The sequence below is a fragment of the Peromyscus leucopus genome, chromosome 8a (genome assembly GCF_004664715.2).
Source record: "Peromyscus leucopus breed LL Stock chromosome 8a, UCI_PerLeu_2.1, whole genome shotgun sequence".
In the NCBI taxonomy this organism is placed as follows: domain Eukaryota; kingdom Metazoa; phylum Chordata; class Mammalia; order Rodentia; family Cricetidae; genus Peromyscus; species Peromyscus leucopus.
This window is the reverse complement of record NC_051085.1, coordinates 34,922,420-34,941,048: the sequence shown is the minus strand read 5'-3', so window position 1 is coordinate 34,941,048 and position 18,629 is coordinate 34,922,420. Positions and strand designations below refer to the sequence as shown.

The following is an 18,629-nucleotide window of genomic DNA, read 5'->3' as shown; positions in this document are numbered from 1 at the left end:
ACCTCTGAGGAAAGACTCTCCACAGCCAGCTGACCAGTCGGGTTTGTGGCCTATGGGTTCCTTTCAACTGTCATTAACTGTTAAGCCAATGGCGAAAGCTCTTATTTTCTTAGAAATAAAGCCCATAATAAGAAAGCCGAACTGAAGTTTTTTTCATCTAATATCCAAGTTTAAATGGACAAAGCATGTAGCTGCTTAAACCACAGCTTCAGATACAGAACGCATTACACGACCCAGACATCTTAAAAAGGAATGAATGCTTTCTGTTCAAATAGTGTGAACACGATGGGGTTCAAGATGTGGACTGACTTCAAGGAAGTTACTCTGGCCACTCTTGAAACTCCACCCAAGACAAGAGCACATGAATCTTCAAAGGTCCCCCTGTGTTAGTTACCGGACAATGAGGCCCATGTTGATGCCCCTCCTTAAGTATACAAGGCTTCCATCAGGTTGGTTTTGTTTGTTTGTTGGTTTTTGTTTTGTTTTTTAATGACCCTCTACTCATAATAATAAAGGTCTAAGAGAAAGTAGCTGGTGGGGCCAGAGATGTTGAGACCATTTAGGTTTCTGCTCTGTCTCTACAGAGAGAACGCTGGCTGGTAGGAGGAGAGTAGAGGTTCTGGTGCTACTCTGTGAGCAGAGGACTTAGCTTAGTACCTGGACCAGTGGAGAAAGCACAAGATGGTAGTCAATGTTTCTTTTCCCTAGGGTGGGCGGATGATGAAGTACGCCGGCCCTGGGGTATAGACAAGTTTGTTTTCTTTGCAGCAGGCTGCAGCCGGACTGAACGATTCTATTCGGGGCTGTGGAAGGGGAGGGGAGCAGGCGCGTGAGGACGCGATGTTCCCAGAGCCCCAAAGACAGGAGCCTCTGCCCATCATAAATTCCCCAGCTTCCTTCAGGGTGAGACAATGAGGGGATGGGCTACAGTGAGGAAAAAATAAGCAAAGGAGAACTAAGTCTCACTTGCAAAAACTTAGTCAGAGGCCTCTCAGGAACTTGTCTATGTACAGCGGGAGTATAAAGGAGACCCAAATGGCTAACAACTACCACCTTCGGTTGCTGGACCCACCAGCAAAAAGCAGGGGTCTTTTTTGTTTGTTTGTTTTTACAGATGTGATTTCTTTGTGACCGGTTGTTCCGTTTTCATACACTAATCCTGGATTTGCATTTGTACACGTGTGCATGTGTGTGCATGTTGCCTGCAGGTTAAGAAACCAGAAAGAGGCTCACGAAAGGGAAAGAAGCGACGGGGTGGGGGGTGGGGGGGGGCGGACAGCAAAACGGAGACTATAACGGAATACATGTGACATGGGAAAGCAGAAGGAGGGGCTACGGGATGGGGGTGGGCAGCAGGAGGGAGAAGAGAATGGGGGAGGGGAGGAGAAGGCGCACTAGGAAGAACAAAAAGTATACACATAAAAGTGGTCCAGTGACTATTTTAGATGCTACTTTTAAAAAGCAGTAAAGTTTTTATTCGGTGGGTTGAAGACCCTATCCGCCCACGCCAATCACCGACTCTGTCCACAGGAAGGGAGAAAGGAAGAAGAGCAAACAATAGGTAGAGAGGGCCAGCAAAAGCATCTCGCCCGGAATGGGAAGTATATGAACCTCAAAGTGCCCCAAAGGAAGGAGCCATACCACCACAGCTGCTTCCCGTGTAGGACTTATCACCACGTAGGCGCGGCCTCGTTCACACGTCTGTAGCCTCCCCGCCCCCCCCCCTCCCTCTCCCCCAACACCATCACCAGCCCCCTTCTCTTCCCACGGAGTGGACACAGGGGCTGGGGTGGCTCCATCCCCACAGTGTCATGGCCTTCTGGGGGATGAGAGACGGAAGAAAACAAGGGAGGAGCCACCTTTGCAGACCCCCCCCACCCCCCACCCCCCACCCCCTCGTCACACACTGAATTCTGAAATGGAAGATTCAGGAAGAAAAGGGTGAATGTCTCAAATGAGCCCAATAGACAGGTGCGTCCAGGAAGACGAGTGTGGAGTCCCAGACTCGCTCTGAAGTGGGGAAGGGTCATCTTTGTTTTAAGACTATTTCTTGATGGAGACTAGGTAGCCTGGTGTGAGGTAAGGGGCTGCAGAGCAAGGCCGCCAATCCAGACAAAAGCCTTTGGTATTAGAAGCAGATATCTGAATGTCAAAGTCAGGGATGGAGATTGTTCCTTTGTGACAGCTGAGAACATATGCCTCCCCTCCCTGCAAATCCCTCCCGACTGGCCTTTAGACCCTTGCGCTTCTAGAGCTAATACTGAGGAAAACAAAATCAATCTGGGGTACACTGACAAGGGGAAGCCAGATCCATGAGTTAAAAGAGTATCTGGAAGAAACTTATAATCTGCACTGTCCAGAGAGGACACTCAAGAGTTGAGTGGGTCAATGTAGCCTTAGACAGTGATCCCTCCAGATAAACAGGAAGGGACCAAGAGGGTGGACACCCACGTGCCTGTAGGTGTGCTAGTCTGGATGATCAGAAGGTATAATTTTTTTTGCTGCTTTTGCTGAATATCTGCACAGCCGAAGTTCTGATTACCTTCGAGTAGGCTGTTTATACCATATACCAGGAGGACAAAAGAGAGGAGCTGTGTGCTGTAGATGGAGGAAAAACAGAATGGCAGAGGGATGGACAGGGAACGGTGGTAGGGAGCCCAGGGTTCAGCCTGCCCTGGGGGCATGAGGTGAGGGAAAGTGCAGCCCGAGAGTCCAGACTGGAGGCCCTTCAGGCATAGGAAAGAAGACTTATCTCCCGGGGAGCTGGGAGTCTGTGGAGGTCAGGGCCCCCGCAGCAGCAGACTGCTTAACAGAGAGGGCATCAGTCACTGCTCTCTCTTGCATGACTATCAGAAAGGAACAGGAAATCCGAGGCCCTGCTCAGAAGCCCCTGATGAATCTTTTTCCACACAAGAGTGAGTCCAGGACCAAATCACCCCAGACACACATTTGACAGGCCCTTCTCAAATGACAACGTACGCTATTATTTCTAAAAAGCTCTCTATCCGTGGATGGCTTATCCAGAACTTCGAATCTGTGCTATGAAAAAAGGGAATGTTCTTTAATCTGTCAAGCAAACTGTTCGTCTAGAAATAAATCTGAAATGTAGAAGTATTTAATCATTGGACCTTCACAGTTCTCCCTGTCTCATTCTTTTTTTTTTTTTTTTTTTTTTTTATTAAGCTGGTAAACATTTTATTGGGTTTCTGCTTTGAAAGAAAGTGACGGTAAAGAAAAGAAGAAGGCAACATTTCTAAGCTTCTGCGTGGTCTTCTCTAAAAAGGGAGAAAAGCTTAAAAGGAAAGAAACACTAGCTAGGCGGGCCTCCTCTTTTTTTTTTTTTTTTTTTAACCTTACGTCTCTTTCCTCCCCCCATTCGTAGCTTTAGGTCCTTTGTTTGTGTAACAGACCATTACAATCATACCCCGTTCAATGGGGGAAGAATGTGAACTCTCTAAGTAGCTGTCGGAGCAATCCACATGTGTGGTCCCTCCCCCTGCACAGCCGGCCCCATCTGCCTTTCTGAGCGCCAAGCCTCCAACAGGGCAGGCACCTTGCTTACAATAAGCCCAACTTCCCACTGAGGCATACAGGCTGCCCCTTCCCAGGAACCCACAGCCTCCCCCTAAGCCTCTCTGCCTTCCCCACTTTGGTACACATCCTGCTTGGGCCTGTCCCTTTCAGCCCCATTAAAAGAGCTGTCTACGTTCCTTTCTTCAGCCTGCTGGCTCTCGCCTGAATCCTGGGCAGACACATTCCAGATCTCCCTGGCTATCACACACTCTGTCCTCCAAAGTCATGTACACTATAAACAGAAGACACGAGTCAAGACTCCTCTCCTCTAGCCTTCCCAAACTAATTACAACTCCCTGGGCCTTTGCCCGTTCTTGGCAGATAGTGCTGACCCTCCTGGTATGAATTTCAAGTTCTTGGTTAATGAATCAAAATAGCATTTAGTAACAGTTGTCTTTCCAAAGGAAACAAAGTATTTAAAACACTACAAGAGTGTGTCAGTTGAGCTCATAAAGCCTTCTCACAGGATTCAGTTTAACTTCTACCCAAAGCCCCACCATATACTAGAGAGGCATCGGGTTTGTGTTTGACGCTCAGTGAACTGATTTCCCGGTCGTTACTAATGAGATACTAGACTAAGAAAGTGTCTAAGTCCGTGGTGAGCTCCTGGGAAGGATTAACCTTCTGCAACGGTACTGATGAGGATAGTGTGGAGCAGAGGCTACGCCAGTTGTCTTGGGCTAAGCCATGGGCTCTTTTATTCCCCACTCAAGCCGTAGCTTTTTAACCACTGTTTCCAGATCAATCCCTCCAATGGGTAGTGGGCTCCCTGGCTGAATGCAGTCAGCCTCCTCGGGTTTATGATTGATTCATCCTCTTCCCTGAGGGAAGAGCAACTTGACGACATCTTTAGCCCACAGGTCTGTCATCAGCCTATGGGTTTTCGAATTGTCTGGATTATCAGTAGAAAATGTCACAGACCTGCTAGGTAGAGTTGGGGCTGCTGACAGGGTAAGAGAGACTCAGAGGATGTGCAAAGTTGCTAAGGGCATCACCAGAGTCCCTAAGATGTAGACTAGACTGATGCTTTGACAAAAGACTCCTCAAGCTTTGTGCCGTTTACGGGGTATCTTGCACCTCAATGGCATCCCTGCATCCCTGAGTTGACCATGTGCTTCCAAGCAGCTTTGTGTTTTGAGTTTGTGTCCCTGGCTGGCTTGGGACTCCCACTATAAACCAGGAAGGCTCTGAAGTCATAGAAATCCACTTGCCTCTGCCTCCCATAAGTTGGAATTCAAGGCGCGTGCACCACCACATCCAGCTCCAAGTAATTCTTATCAAACATGTCCAGAGAGGAGTAATTTTTAAATTTTCATACCTTCTGCACGACCAGGAATGTCAGCTGTTGGTCAGGTATGGAGTCCTCTAGAAGTCTGTCCGAAGACTCGAACCTGTAAGGAGAGACACCTTGGACATTGTCAGGGAATGGAGCTAGAAGAACATTCCCCCATGAGTCTACCACCTGAAACTTTCTTTGAGAGCACCCACCCCCCCCACCCCCCCGTGGTATCAAGGCAGTCCCCTACACCATCTCAAGCATCTCAATTGATGGTCTTAATTTAAAGTATATCCTTTGTCCTACATGCAACTACATTAGAACTCTGAAGTTTTCCCCTGCTTTCTGCAAGCAGGAAAAAAAAAAAAAAAACAAACATATGAAATTGCTTACATAAAATATTCAAAACAGCACTCAGAGGAAATGGTGTTTCTTTTAAAACAACAATATTAAAATGCCATAAAACAGGTATGCAAATCTATGCAGTAACAGAACCTGAAACAAATTATGAATCAAAAGAAAGCAGTGAGTGGGTGGCATGCATTTGCAACAGGAGTTTTATGTAAGCATATAGATTTATCAAATTTTCAGAAAGGCTGACATCCCTAAATTGAATATGCAGTTAAGTGGGTACTAAACCTGACTATGCATTAGAATTAGCAAGGAAATCTTTTTGTTTTAATAAAAACTAAAAAAAAAAAAATAATAATAACAAATTCCAAGACCACCTCACAAATCAGCAGACTGAAAGAGCATGACCAGGGCCCTGGAAATTGATATCTTTCCCTAGTCTTCAGTAACCTGGTCCTCACACCAACCTTGTACCACCGAACAAACACACATTTAGAAATCCACATCCCTGTTCATCAATCCAGTCCATGACTTGGCCTTTTCCAACTCAGACTATTCTGCCAAATTGATTTTCGTGGGGTAGGGAGGATGCCTCGATTTTCTTAACCAATATGAAAATGATTGATTGTGAAAAGCTAATTCTCTCATCTAAGTGTTTGTTCAGTTGACCTCCTGTTCTCTTAATTTGATCAAAAGGCTACGTCTGTTTGTTTTGTATATAAACATCCTTTTAAATTAAAAAGTGGAAAAACTGTAGCTTTCTTGAGACAAGTTTGAAAAAAAATAATCAAATACAGTTCAGGAGAAAAAAAAAAAACTGGAGGTGACCATGAATTTGTCTGAATCTGTTTGTTTTCCATCTGGTCCTCAGTCTGCACATGTAAACAGACCATGTACGTGGTTCACCTCATCTCACAATGCTCCACGCTGACTGTGGTCATTTAATTGGGTGGTCCCCAGAGGCCTGTGTTAACTTTTTTTCCCCCAAGAGATTTAAAACACATGAAAGCAAAAGAATAAAATGAGTCTGGATGATTCTTCATTGAGTCTGCCCATCTCCCCAGCAGACAATACAGATTTATGTATTCAGAGAGGAGGGGACTCGAGTCTGCTGCCCAGGAAGGAGCTTACAGAACACGGGGTACACAAGCCAGGCAGTAGAGTAGCTTGGCTTTATTGTCAAAATATTCAAATCATCATGAAGAGAAAGCCATTCCTTTCTGCATTCAACAATACTTGGCCTCCGCGGACCCGCAGAGGAGCTTATTCTTCAGGAGCACAGTATGAGCATTGGTGAAAGGGGGAGCCCTGGAAGGGAGGGGATCAAGCCCCTCAGACTTTCCCACCTGCCCACCCAACACTGCCTCACACACAGAGACTGAACAATGAGGGGGAGAACCTGGAACAGGCCAGACGGAGCCCAGGGGGCCATCTTGTGCATCATGCGACAATGTAACGTGGCAGAGATGAGACCATCAAGAAAGAAAAAACAAAAACAAAAACAAAAACACTCATCTCAGACAGAATGCCACTTTTCAGGCCTTATATTGCAAAAGCTGAGAAAAATCCTTTTCAAATGTCAATTAAAAAAAAAAAACACACATGAGGTGAAAATGAAATTAAACAATGTTAAGGCGGTGTCCCAGAGTTCCAAAAGAGCAAGAAAAAAAAATCACATTTTTCTAAGAAGGGAGTTTGGCATGTGGTTAATAGAATTACATTCATTATTTTAAATGCATTTTTTAATGCCATTCATGGACAACAAAAATGGACGTTTCACCAATCTAGAGTGTATGGTTTCTGCCTTCGTGGTATGTTTACACCTTAGAATGTACCTTTTCCCCAGTTAATGAACTGGGTTCTCTACTGGCTGAGCATTCACCAAAGTTCAAATTGAACAAAGGGATTTCTTCCAGTTTCAGCTTATTCATGTTGAGCTACTCCTGGCTTGAGTTAAGCAAATGCTTGAAACTTACTTTTTTTTTTTCCTAAGGATCTGAGTGAGAAGGAATTGGGCAGTGCCAGACCCTGAAAAACCTGCTCTAGTTTTCAGTAAAACTCCTCTCATGTAAAGGTGTGAAGGGTTTTGCTTGGAAAAGCCTCTCAGATATGTCTTTTTTATTTTTTAAAAACTATGATCTCATATGCAATGGGGTCTACCAATTGGGAAGCTTACAGACAACTAAGTCTTATCACAGAGATTCTATCTTGGAAGAGACCTTAGGGGAGACCACATTCTCTTCCAAAGGATTTATTTTAAGATGCTACAGAGGGGCAGGCTGACCAAGGGTCACATGAAATTTTAATAGATCCAGGGACCTCATTATCTGGCCTCTGCTCTCCGATTTTAGAATAATCTCTGTATTCCCCACTCATAAAACTCAAGGTTTCAAATACGTCCTGAGTTCAGAGGGCTCCCAAATCGCTGTCCTGAACTCTCTTACAAATCCCAAAAGCTCCTTCCTTCCCACGGTGCCAGTCATGGATCACGAATCTTCTAAAGCAGAGACTTCCCCTCCAAACCTTCTTGTGGCTCCTGTCCACTGTCTACCAAGCTAGCTAGGGACACCACTGTGCAGTCACAACTGCAGACTCTTGGATGCTCACCAGGGGATGGCTGTGTGTTAAGTGCTTAGCCCCCTGAAAACTCGAAAGAGTGAGCAGTACTCCTGTTGTATTTCTGGACAAATGAAGACCTGCAAATATGCTAACGTGCCAGGCCCTGTAACCAGCAACAGCTGAACTGGGTGTGTGATCTGAAAGGCTGTCCCTACACTCTAACCTCTAGGCCTCTACACAATCAGAAATTCTGCACTCACCTTAGATTTGTTTTTTTTTTTTCTCCCCACATAATCGTGCTGCATAGATCGTGTGTGCTTATTACTGTTTCTCAAATCTGTTTTCTTCTTACACAATCCCCTACCGTCCAAGCGCCTTTCCTGTGGCCATTAAATCAGCATGGTGGGAAACTTGGCAATTTTATTTTGTTTTGCCAACAGGGGTCCTCTCTAGCTCATTTTAAACAGGTGGAAGCTTTCCAATCTTTCATATTTTCTCCCAGATGAAAACAGGCAAGACCTAAAGTCCATTTGTTAACATTTAAACCTGTCACAGAAATTCGGCAGAACTTACAGTAACTCAGGAAGGGAGGATGGATGGGGGTGGGGGAGAGAGACTCTTCCCTCCTTCCCCAGGTCACTCTAGACCCAGTTTAGAAAGGAAAATGCAATCTGTCTGTGCAGCAAGGGGGCTGGGGGGTAAGATCCCTAACCAGACAGCTGCGTGGGAGCATCCGTGTGAGGGAGGGAAGCTGACCTCCCCTAGGACTCCAGCCTCCACTCCCAGCCCTGTGGCCGACAGCTGCAAGGCTTCAAGTCAGCAGTACTGTGATATATGGAAGGGCAGAGGGTCAGTTCCTCACCTTCCAGGCGCCATGAAAATCTCTCTCTCGGTTCACGAAAACACTCTGCTAGTGTAAGCAAGGAAACTAAAACTGGTCTAGATGGCGTTCTGTAGGTGGCCATTCTGGGGGCTGTGGTCTCAGTGATGGTGACTGACCGTGTTCAGGGAGACTCAGATTTATGGGTGCCACCTCAGGAAGGAGCCAAAACTCTCGCTTAGAATTATGCCTCTCCTTTAGACTAGGACCTCTAGGACTGAAACCAATCTGTCAAAAGCAAACAACAAAGGCCACCTGGGTTTGCAGAGAGAAGCACAGCCACTGGAGGCAGGGTGGCCTGGGGCAGTCCAGTGTTTTAGCAAATAGAGCAGGAAGCCCCGAGACGATGCGCTAATGTTAGAGTATACTCACAGGATTAACTCCTCTGATTCCTATGCAAATACCTAGAAAGGGAAAGGCATATGGTGTTATTCTAAGGCCTTTATCTTAAGCTCTGAATTGCTAAAAGCAAACAAACAAAAACCAGAGGGAAATCTACTTGGAAGAGGCAAGAGGTAGGGCAGAGCAACTGTAGGCTGAGGTCCAGGAAACCCTACTTCCTAACCTAGATAGGCTTCCTAGTCAACAGGCTGGGACAGGGAGTGGCCAGCTGATTTCCCTAAGATGAAAATGATGGGAACTAGAACCAAGGTGCTTTGGGGGAGAGGAGAATCTACCCCTAACACAGAGAAGAAGAAAAAAAAGTACTTGAAACCAGGTGGGTCGATTCAAAGATCCTTGGGGCACTAGCCACATGTCTGAGTCTGGGGAAAGGGGACGGAGTTCAGGGTTTGAGGTCAGTCAGATCTCCCAAGCAAATTCCAGTGCAGTCTGGGGCTGGATGTCTGAGACCTATGGAAGAGGTTTGCAAAGGCCTTGATAAAAACTGAAGAGGGTTTGGGATAAGCCAAGACACATGGCCACAATGGAATGTTTGGAATGGCAGACCCCCTCCACATGTTCTATATCTAGAGTAGGCGGAGAGAGTGTGGCACATGTGGGAAGATGACCCGGCACAGGAAGATGTCCCTGGGGAACGGTGAGTGACACTGTGGAGTCGGCTAAGACAGTCCACTCAGACTAGGACCCAAAGCCCCAGCGCTCTGTGTTCTGAGCGGAATGGGCCTGTGCTACACTGTACTCAAGAAGAGACAGCAGAGTAAGAGAATGTGGAAGTGAAGACAATGGGCAAGTGGGGTAAGCGGGACCACTCTGGTCATAGAGTCTAGTCTCTATGGTCACTTGCATCAACCCCCCCCCCTCCCCCCGTCTCCTGAGACCCAGAAGGAAGGCAAGAAAGAACCAGTTAGTGGCACACCCCGCCCCCAGTAACAAGGGCAGCCTACCTAAGGATACTACTCTCCCATCTGTGGTACCTAAAACCTTGGGGGGAACAAATGGGAAGAATACTAAAGAAAAGACCAGTCCACTGTACTGGTCCAGACAGAACTTTTCTGTGGCTTCTTTGAAACATCCCACCAGCCTGGTGAGCAAGAAGTCTGAAGTCAGGGCCACCAAAGGGCGATTTCCACATGTTGGAGACTGAGGTCCACACTGGTCCCTGCGTTTTTTGGACTAGCTCCCCTTCATTCTAAATTACAACAGCCCCATCAGGGTGGGTCTTACTAACATGCCAGTACGTTCCTGTCACCTGCCCGTTTGGAATTCCTCAATGGTCCCGTTAGTTTCTGTCACTTGCCAAGAGACCCGCCTAATCCGGACCACTCAAGTTTTTCATCAGGAAAGCAGTGTGGCTCAGGCTTGTGTTCCAGAAAGAGACCGCACACTGTAGGCAGAGATTATGCCTTTGGATTTCATCACCGCTATACATTATAACAGGTAAACAGTAATTCCCATGGGGAGGGCAGGCAGAATATCACTACCACCAACAAAACACTGCCCACAAAAAAACAAAAAACAAAAAATTAACAGCGCCATTCTGCAGTTTTTCTATAACACCGTTTACAGAGTTTCCACTCTTCTGTGAATCATAACCAGCAGTTCTCCTACGCACTGCGAATTGAATAGATGGGCCAAATGAGAAGCGTTTAGAGAAAACAACCTAAAATGGCTGTGATCTTAATGTGGCTCCAATTTACATGGTGATTGTGTGCGCGCTTTATGAATCACTTTTAATTCCTGCTGCTGAGATAAAAAGAAAGAATTTTACCTTGGTAAATGCTACATAATGGGTCAATTATGTTATTCTCTCAATAAAGTACATTTGTTATGGTATAAACACACATCATTTCCAGTATTGTTTTAAATACCAATAGGGAAGTATGCTACATTGGCTAATTTTAATAATATGCAACACTCTCCTCTGAGAATATTCACTGCTTTCCTTTTTGTTTTAATTGCTAATGGAGACAGGAAGTAGTTTTAAAGATTTACTTATTTGTGATGTGTATGAATGTTTGCCTAAAACGTATGTGAGTGCATCATAGGAAACCTACTCCCCACAGAGGTAAGAAGACAGTGCTGGATCCCCTGGGAGAGCTGCCATTGAGTGCTGGGAACTGAATCCTAGTCCTCTACAAGAGCAAGAAGCACTCTAACTACTGAACCATCTTTCTAGCCCCAGAAAGTAATTTTAATGATATTCTTTAGGTAGGAATTTTTCATATCTAAAATTGGCACAATAATTTATTTTATTGTATTTTATCCCACTGTGGGACACACATATCCAACTTAATATAAAGTTATGCTCCTAAGATTAAAGAAGCAAACAAATGGCAATGTTCTTTCATAGAACCCAAGGCGGACAGTGGAGAAAGAGCAGCAGTCTTAGAGGTGGATCGTTCTAGGTCTGAATGGTGACTCTATAATTTGGAATGTGTGTTACCTTAGCCACAATGTATTAACTCTAAATTCCATGAATTTTCCTGTAAAGTGGGGATATCTGCTGTAGCAGAGATGTTATTAGAATATACATTACATACATCTAGGGGCAGAGTGATGAGTACAGAGTCCAGGTACCAAAAAGTACCAAGAATGATCTTGTACAGAGGGAAATCTCCTAACAAAGAGGCACTAATAACTTATTCGGGCACAATATGCATGATGAAAAGAATGAAATTGATTCACTGCAATCACTTTCCCAGAGTGCGGATCATTATCCCATCTCTTAACGTGAGCTTTTAAAATAAATGACTACTGTGGCCTGTTTCTGTATGTCGTGTATGAAAAGATTCCCCAGTTCTTAAGCAGTGTAAGAGCACTTGCTGTGTTTTTTAATTTGGTATCATATTTAATGACTGAAACCAATTACAAATAGGCCTGGAATGAATTGGTCTCATAAGTATCACCGAGTCCCTCACAAGACATACTGAAGCAGTTCACTAGGCACTTTTGGACTTGGCTAACTTTTCTCTCCTGAATGTGGTGGTGGGCAAAGTATGCCAGTTGCAAATAGAGTGGGTTGGAAAACAGGAATTTAAATGGACACACCTATCACTTTTCTCCATTAAAATGGGTTGGACAGAGAACTAATCCACAATCTTTTGTTGTTGTTGTTGTTTTGTTTTGTTTTTTGGAGACAGGGTTTTCCTGTGTAGCTATGGCTGTCCTGCAACTTGCTCTGTAGACCAGGCTGGCTCGATCTCAGAGATCTGACTGCCTCTGCTTCCTGAGTATTGGGATTAAAGGCATGCAGCACATGAGAACTAATGCATATTGAGGGGAATCCCACAAAAATGTTGGATAGGAAATCTAAGGCTGGATTCAGGGCCATTATCTTGAATTGAGTGCATGAAAGCACTCATGGTTGGTTTTCTTTTTAAAAGAAGATTTTTTCATAAGTTCCCAACCTTTTTTTTTTTCCCCAATTCTAGTTTGAATTCAGGGCCTGGGGTTCCTCAAATCAAAGTCTCTGACAGCCAGTGTTTTCTGGAATGTTATAACAACCCCTTCTACTGTGTGAGAGGTGGAAGGTTTTAATGTGAGCTTCAACTCAGAGAGCAAACAAGAGCTGACTTAAGACTGGCCAGGGGAGAGTTCAGTGGGCAGGCACCTGACAGCTTAGTGGAGACACATTTACTTTCCTTTGCAGGGGACAGATGAACCCAGAGGACACTGGAGGCAGAGGCCACGTCAGGAGTGGCAGCAATGGTAGAGGGATACATAATGGAAAAGTCAGAAAAGGCACTGAGGGGGGACAGAAATGGTATGTGTGGACACATGTCTAGGTATAAAGAACACATGAGCTCAGGAACATCATGGATGTCTTTGTCACATGTCACCCTGCCATTTTCAAGCCAGTGGTTAGTCCTGAAGTGGTCTCCAGTTTAGAGCGGCTATAAGCAGTGTGGTGAAGAGCACAGTTACGGGATCAAATCCCAGTGCCTCCTGGAGCCACACAACGTTTAGTCAAGGGAAAGTCTGCAGAACTCTTCAAAGCTTTTTCATCTTCTTCATGCAAGTATCGATCGATACATGACCCCAAGAATCTCTCAGGAAAGAGTGAAAACAGAAGCTAGCCCCCCAAAGGACAATGCCCGATGCTTTCAATGCCTCCTCCTAGAAGGGCTGAAGGCAACCCACAAACTCACGAAGGCAAAAACAAAACCAACCAACCAAAAAAAACCACCAGTGTTGGGTATGCTTCCTAAAGGGAAGATTTTTTTTTTTTTAAAGTAACAGCACTGATCAGGTACAATAGACCAATCAGGTTTTCCTAAAATTTAGTATTTGCAGTTGAAGCCTGCATAAGTAATTACATTCACAGGAATGTACAGGGAGCCATCAACCCCTATTCATTCAGCCACATTTAGTGAGCCAAGAGCTTTGCGAGGCTTGAAGATATAAAAATGAATACGGCACAGCTGCCTTCCTTCCAGCTAAGAGAATGCACCTAAACAAAGAGCTATGGGTATGTGGTAAGTGCTACGATCGAGGTATGCACAAAGGGCTGGGGCCAAAGGAAAAAGTCATAAATTCTTTCTGGGAAATGAAGCAAGTAAGGGGAGACAGCTAAGAAAGGGTGAGATATTTCCTCGCGATAAACTGGAGAATTTTCTTTACTACGTTCTGAAAAGGAAGGTAGTCATTTTGAGACTTATAAACTATTGTTATTCCATGAGCTAGCTTGCTCCACTCTCCGTCTCATTAACATTTGACACACACTTCCATTTACAACATTCTAAGACTATAAAAACCTTCTGATGAGTAATCATTATGTTCCCACAATAATCACACAACATGGGATGGATGAACTGAGTCCCTGGCATGAACTTAGAGCTCAAGTTCAAAGATGTTTTGAAACAAACAAAATGAAAAAACAAACTTTGGAGAAGTCATATGTAATAATATTCATGCTTCTCCTAACATAAAAAAGGCATCACCTGATTATATCCCGGTTCACATTTGTCTTTATGTCTGTGTTTTAAAAAGAGACGGGGGGTGGGGGGGGGTGTTGAATGGACTTCTACTTCCCATCATTCATTATGCAGACCATATTCCTACTTATAGCATAGTTGTGACAAAGTCTCCATTGTTCATTGCACACTAGCCCCAAACTTAAGTCATTCTAACGTAAGCATGAGAAACTCCCGGCTCCTTTGGGGTGAATTTCCAAATTCCTCTGTGTTAAATTGAGGTCTAATTTTCCCCTGTGCCTGGTTTTCACAAGAAGGTCCATTCCACCCCATGTGCCCCCTTTCAGCTGTCAATAAACAGAGGCAGTGAATTCCCTACAGCTTCACAAAGCTGGTTAGACAGAGCCATTCATTCCTCCAGGAAAACAGGGCATTGATTTCAGCGAGTTCCCAGGGAGCAGCTGAAACAAAGAGATCAAAGGCCTACCTCTCTCTCCCTCCAAAGCTTTCATTAGGCCCAGCCCAGACAAACTGCGACAGGTCTCCTTGAGACCAGGAGAGGGCCCGACAGACCACCTCATGGTTCCATTCAAATTCATCCGTTTTCTACATTCCAGTGACAGTCCAGAATGCTAACCATGACAAACCGACACAATCGTCTGGCATAATATACTGCTCACTAGTTCATCCAAGGTCAGAGGGAGAAAACAAGCACTGAGGGAAGTCTTAGGCTTCTAGGGCCTGCTGGGCCTCAATGGCCCTCTGACATTCCATAAATAAGCTTCTTCTGGGTCTCACTCTCCCTTTCTTCCGCCATCCTGTATCTTTAGGAGCGATGATCTCACTTAATGGTCTGAAATTTTTCATGCCACTGCACCCAAACTCTCTGGAAACTTTAATCCCAAAAAGTTGTCAAGGTGCCCTGGATGGCCCCATGGGCCGCCCTTGTCCATCTCTTCCTGTGTTACAGCAAACCTGTTTCGCTCCCACTGAAAACGGTCATTTCTAATTTCTAAGCTTTCCCAAAAGCGCGATCCCCAGGGAAGGCCACGCAGCTCAAAGAGCAGCGTGGTTTGTATAAATTCTGTTTGCAAAACAGAAGTGGTACTGCAGATGGAACAGTTGCTTTTTTTTTTTTTCTTTGATCCAGGGAATCACCCAAGCTGGCTAACCAGGTCCTCAATAGCGGTCTGTGTGTGAAAGAGTGTTTGTGCATTTGTGGGAGTGAAGAGGGCTAGCCAGGAGCAGGGTGAACCAGAGGGAGTCTAAAAGAAAATGTGTTTTCCCAAGGGGGGTTACCTCTATTGAACAAACATAATTAAAAGGGTTTCTAAATTTGCCCTTGAATTCAGAACTGCTCCTTTGACGCAACCCTCCCAGAACCCTGTTAATGAAATGCGTTCATTTTCTTGTGGCTCACTCCATGTCTGTCACTCACCCTGAGTAAACACGAGGAGAGATGGGTTACCTTTCAAAATTCCTAAACTGAAAAGAAAATAAACAACACGGGAACGAAAGATATGGAAAGCCTACTTCTTGACGCAGAACACACCCTTCCCACAGGGCCATTCCAAGCGTCAGTGCTGTCCCGGGGCTCACCACAGATTTCCTGAGCCCTCAATTCACTGATTCTTGTCTCTCTTTACCTACTGAAGAGGCACCACAGAGGATCCTGAACAGCCCCTCTGTGAAAGACTTGAGCTTATTTTCAGGGTGCGACAGAAATTAGCCAGGGTAGACTGTCATAGCACATACCTAACATCTCAGCACGCCACTCAGACACTGGAGCTGCTGGGCCATGAGTCCAAGGCCAACCTAGGCTCTATAATGAGACCCTGTCTCAGAAAACTAAAAAGTGGGGAGGAAAGAAAGGTGACTTGTGACGAATACAAGTGGCTGTTACATCAATAACGTTAAAGCTAAATCTGGCCACTGACTCACTTTAGGTTAAGGGGTTACACTAACGTCTCTGTCTTCTTAGCCTTCTGAAATGGAGACAGAAATATCTGTCAAGAATCTTTTTACAAGGTACTGTGAAATTAGCATGCCACAAGAACTTGCTTCATTATAGGAAGCTGGTCTTATGAACAGCTTCATGTAATTACAGGTCACTCTGACTCAATAGAGGTTCTCTGGAAACTCATTAAGTTCCTCTAAATCAAATTATTTTTCAAAAGTACTCATGAAAATGTACTACTTAAAGAAAACCCGTGGCAAAGGTCAGACGCACTCATCAATTCATCTGCCTATCTCTCAGAAGCATTTGCAAAGAATGGAGATCTTACAACTTGTTCTTCCTCATAACTACCTGAGACATTATGAATTTGTTTTTCAGAGGGGGGAAGAAGGGGGTGGGGGCTCTAGTGAGGTGGAGGGACTTGCCAAAATTGTAACAGTAACAGAGTGGAAACTTCAAGTGTTCAGTCTCTAGACCTCACACCGCTCCCATTATACCCAGCTACCGTGTACTCTGGATATAATTATCCACTGAAGCCCTCTACCCATAACTACATTTAATAACCAATCATGTTACTACTCTCAAGAACCCTTCCTCACATCTACCTTTCTGATTTCCATGATCGATCGATCTATCTATCTATCTATCTAATCTTTCTAAACTATGGATATGGGAGTCACATTATAATAAAGCTTCCTTCTAAATCCTTATTTCTCATTTAACAATCACCCTTGTGCCATTTTTGATTTTGATACAGAAGACTTTCATAAGGTAAATTGAATTTAAAGACACCAATTACTGTTGCTGCCCAGGGTGCCTTTATTTTCATTATGATAGCAACATCTTCTGACAGTTCCTAAATCAATATATTGACTTTTGTGCTGAAAAGTCATGTCTCACCTATCTTGGGGGGTCCCAGAAACCAGACACATGTGACACAGTCTCCAAAGTTTTTGTCTTACCATGCTTATTCTCAGGATGTTAATTGACATTATGTAGCAAAGGGTACTAGAGTCCTGTAATTTGGGGGGGGGGGATGTGTCAAACATGTCCCCCTGTGATGAGAGAAGGCAAAATGCTGGGGAGGAAGAATTTTTTTTTTAAATGGAAGAAAAAAAAAGAAATATCAACTTACAAAAGCCAATGACTCTGGGTACGAAATCAGGCCGGAGCAACCTGGAAGCAAACAAAAGGTATCCATGAGCATCCCACAGACGTTGAGCGTGCTTTGGTTACGGGTGATTTTTGAGACTGTTCAAGATTTGAGTTCAGTTGTTTAAGACGGCCTTGACTTAGTTTCCCCCAGCAGTAAGAGTTCACAAAACTATTAAATGTTACAACCAAAACTCGGTTCACACAATTCGATCTCCAGCTTGATCAGAGATGTGCCTTAACTTCTACTATAGGATCACATCACCACGAAAGTCAAGATCTAGAGCAGGTCCAGAACCACAAGGGGCTCCCCCACGGCTTTTTCATAGCCACAGGCATAACTACCTTCATCAAGCTGGTGTCTGTTTTAATACTAAACATCCATCCACTCATTAAGAAAAAAATAAAGACATCATTCATACTTAAGAGACTATTACCAAGTAGTATATCAAATCATGATTAAAGAATTCTGTTTTGTGCATTAGAATCAGTTTTAATTCAGAAAACAAATTTTCTTTCTTCCCATTGCTAATGCAGAATAAACCATTTATTTCAAAACCCAAACAGTGAAAATGGGTATGTTCTCTAAATTCTCATATTTTCAACATATCTCTAACAAGAAACCTTCAGCCATTTACCATCAGGCCATGTAGGTCTTTTACATATATCTTCATTTAATATACATAGCATTATCACCCCTGCGTGACCCAGGAGGAAACTAAGACCCTGGGAGGCTGAATAAGTTTTATATGGCTATCCTAGCAGTGTTTGGGATCAGAAAGTTGGCATTCAGCCTCAACTGTCCCTCAAGAGAATCAGTGTTAATAACATTAAGATATGCTGTGTTGTCGCCACAAAACTCCCAATTATGGCTAGGCTTTACCTTAACACAGAGAAATTGAATAGGAAAAAAAAAATGCCCCCCAAATAATGACATGAGTGTTTTGTTCTTTTGTGAGACAGACACATGTTATATAAACCAAGACTGGCCTCAATTCTGCTGTTCCAGCCTCCCAAGTGTGTGTGCCACATTATCCCAAACAGTAATTTACAAAATGAAAATAGCTCTTTATTCAAACACAAAATGATAGAAAATGGTCAAAACAAAACAAAACCCAAAGAATAGAGCCCACGGGAAGACCCCTATTAGAACAACGAACTGTTCAGCAGCCCCTTGAATTGCTATCCTGGTGATGTCAGGCAGTCGCAGACACGTAGCCAAGCTGACCTTTGAAAAAGCTCATTCAACTAGCCAAGGTGATGATGAGAAGTGAAATTTTCAGTCACCGATAAAAAGCTTCAAAATTAGGCTCTTCAGCCAATAGCGACATCTAAAAGCCTAAAGGTAACGTCTAGATAATGATAATAATTCAGCAGAATACTGATCAGGACAGAATTTCTGTAGGTTTATTAGCTTAATGACACAGCATTATTACTGAAGATTAGCAGCTATTTTCTCGTGCAAAACCAAACAACACATTTATGCATAGCTGTGGCAAATTGGCCAATTCAACAATACTTAAGAGGTACCTATCCAATAAGCCACTGATGTCCTGTCCCAGATCC

At 44.2% G+C, this 18,629-nt stretch overlaps 1 protein-coding gene across 11 annotated transcripts in view; it reads right to left on the bottom strand.

Moving 5' to 3' along the window:
* Positions 1-18,629, bottom strand: part of Plagl1 (PLAG1 like zinc finger 1) — a 44,006-nt gene that overhangs the window by 11,775 nt on the left and 13,602 nt on the right. For 3 of the 11 annotated variants that reach the window (XM_028861325.2, XM_028861276.2, XM_028861297.2), the window contains exons 2-4: positions 17,047-17,087; positions 9,012-9,043; positions 4,892-4,964 (exon numbers count right to left, since the gene is read on the bottom strand). The gene's annotated coding sequence lies outside the window, so the exon portion shown is untranslated. The other 8 variants (XM_028861315.2, XM_028861274.2, XM_028861289.2 and 5 more) reach the window with 4 other exon arrangements.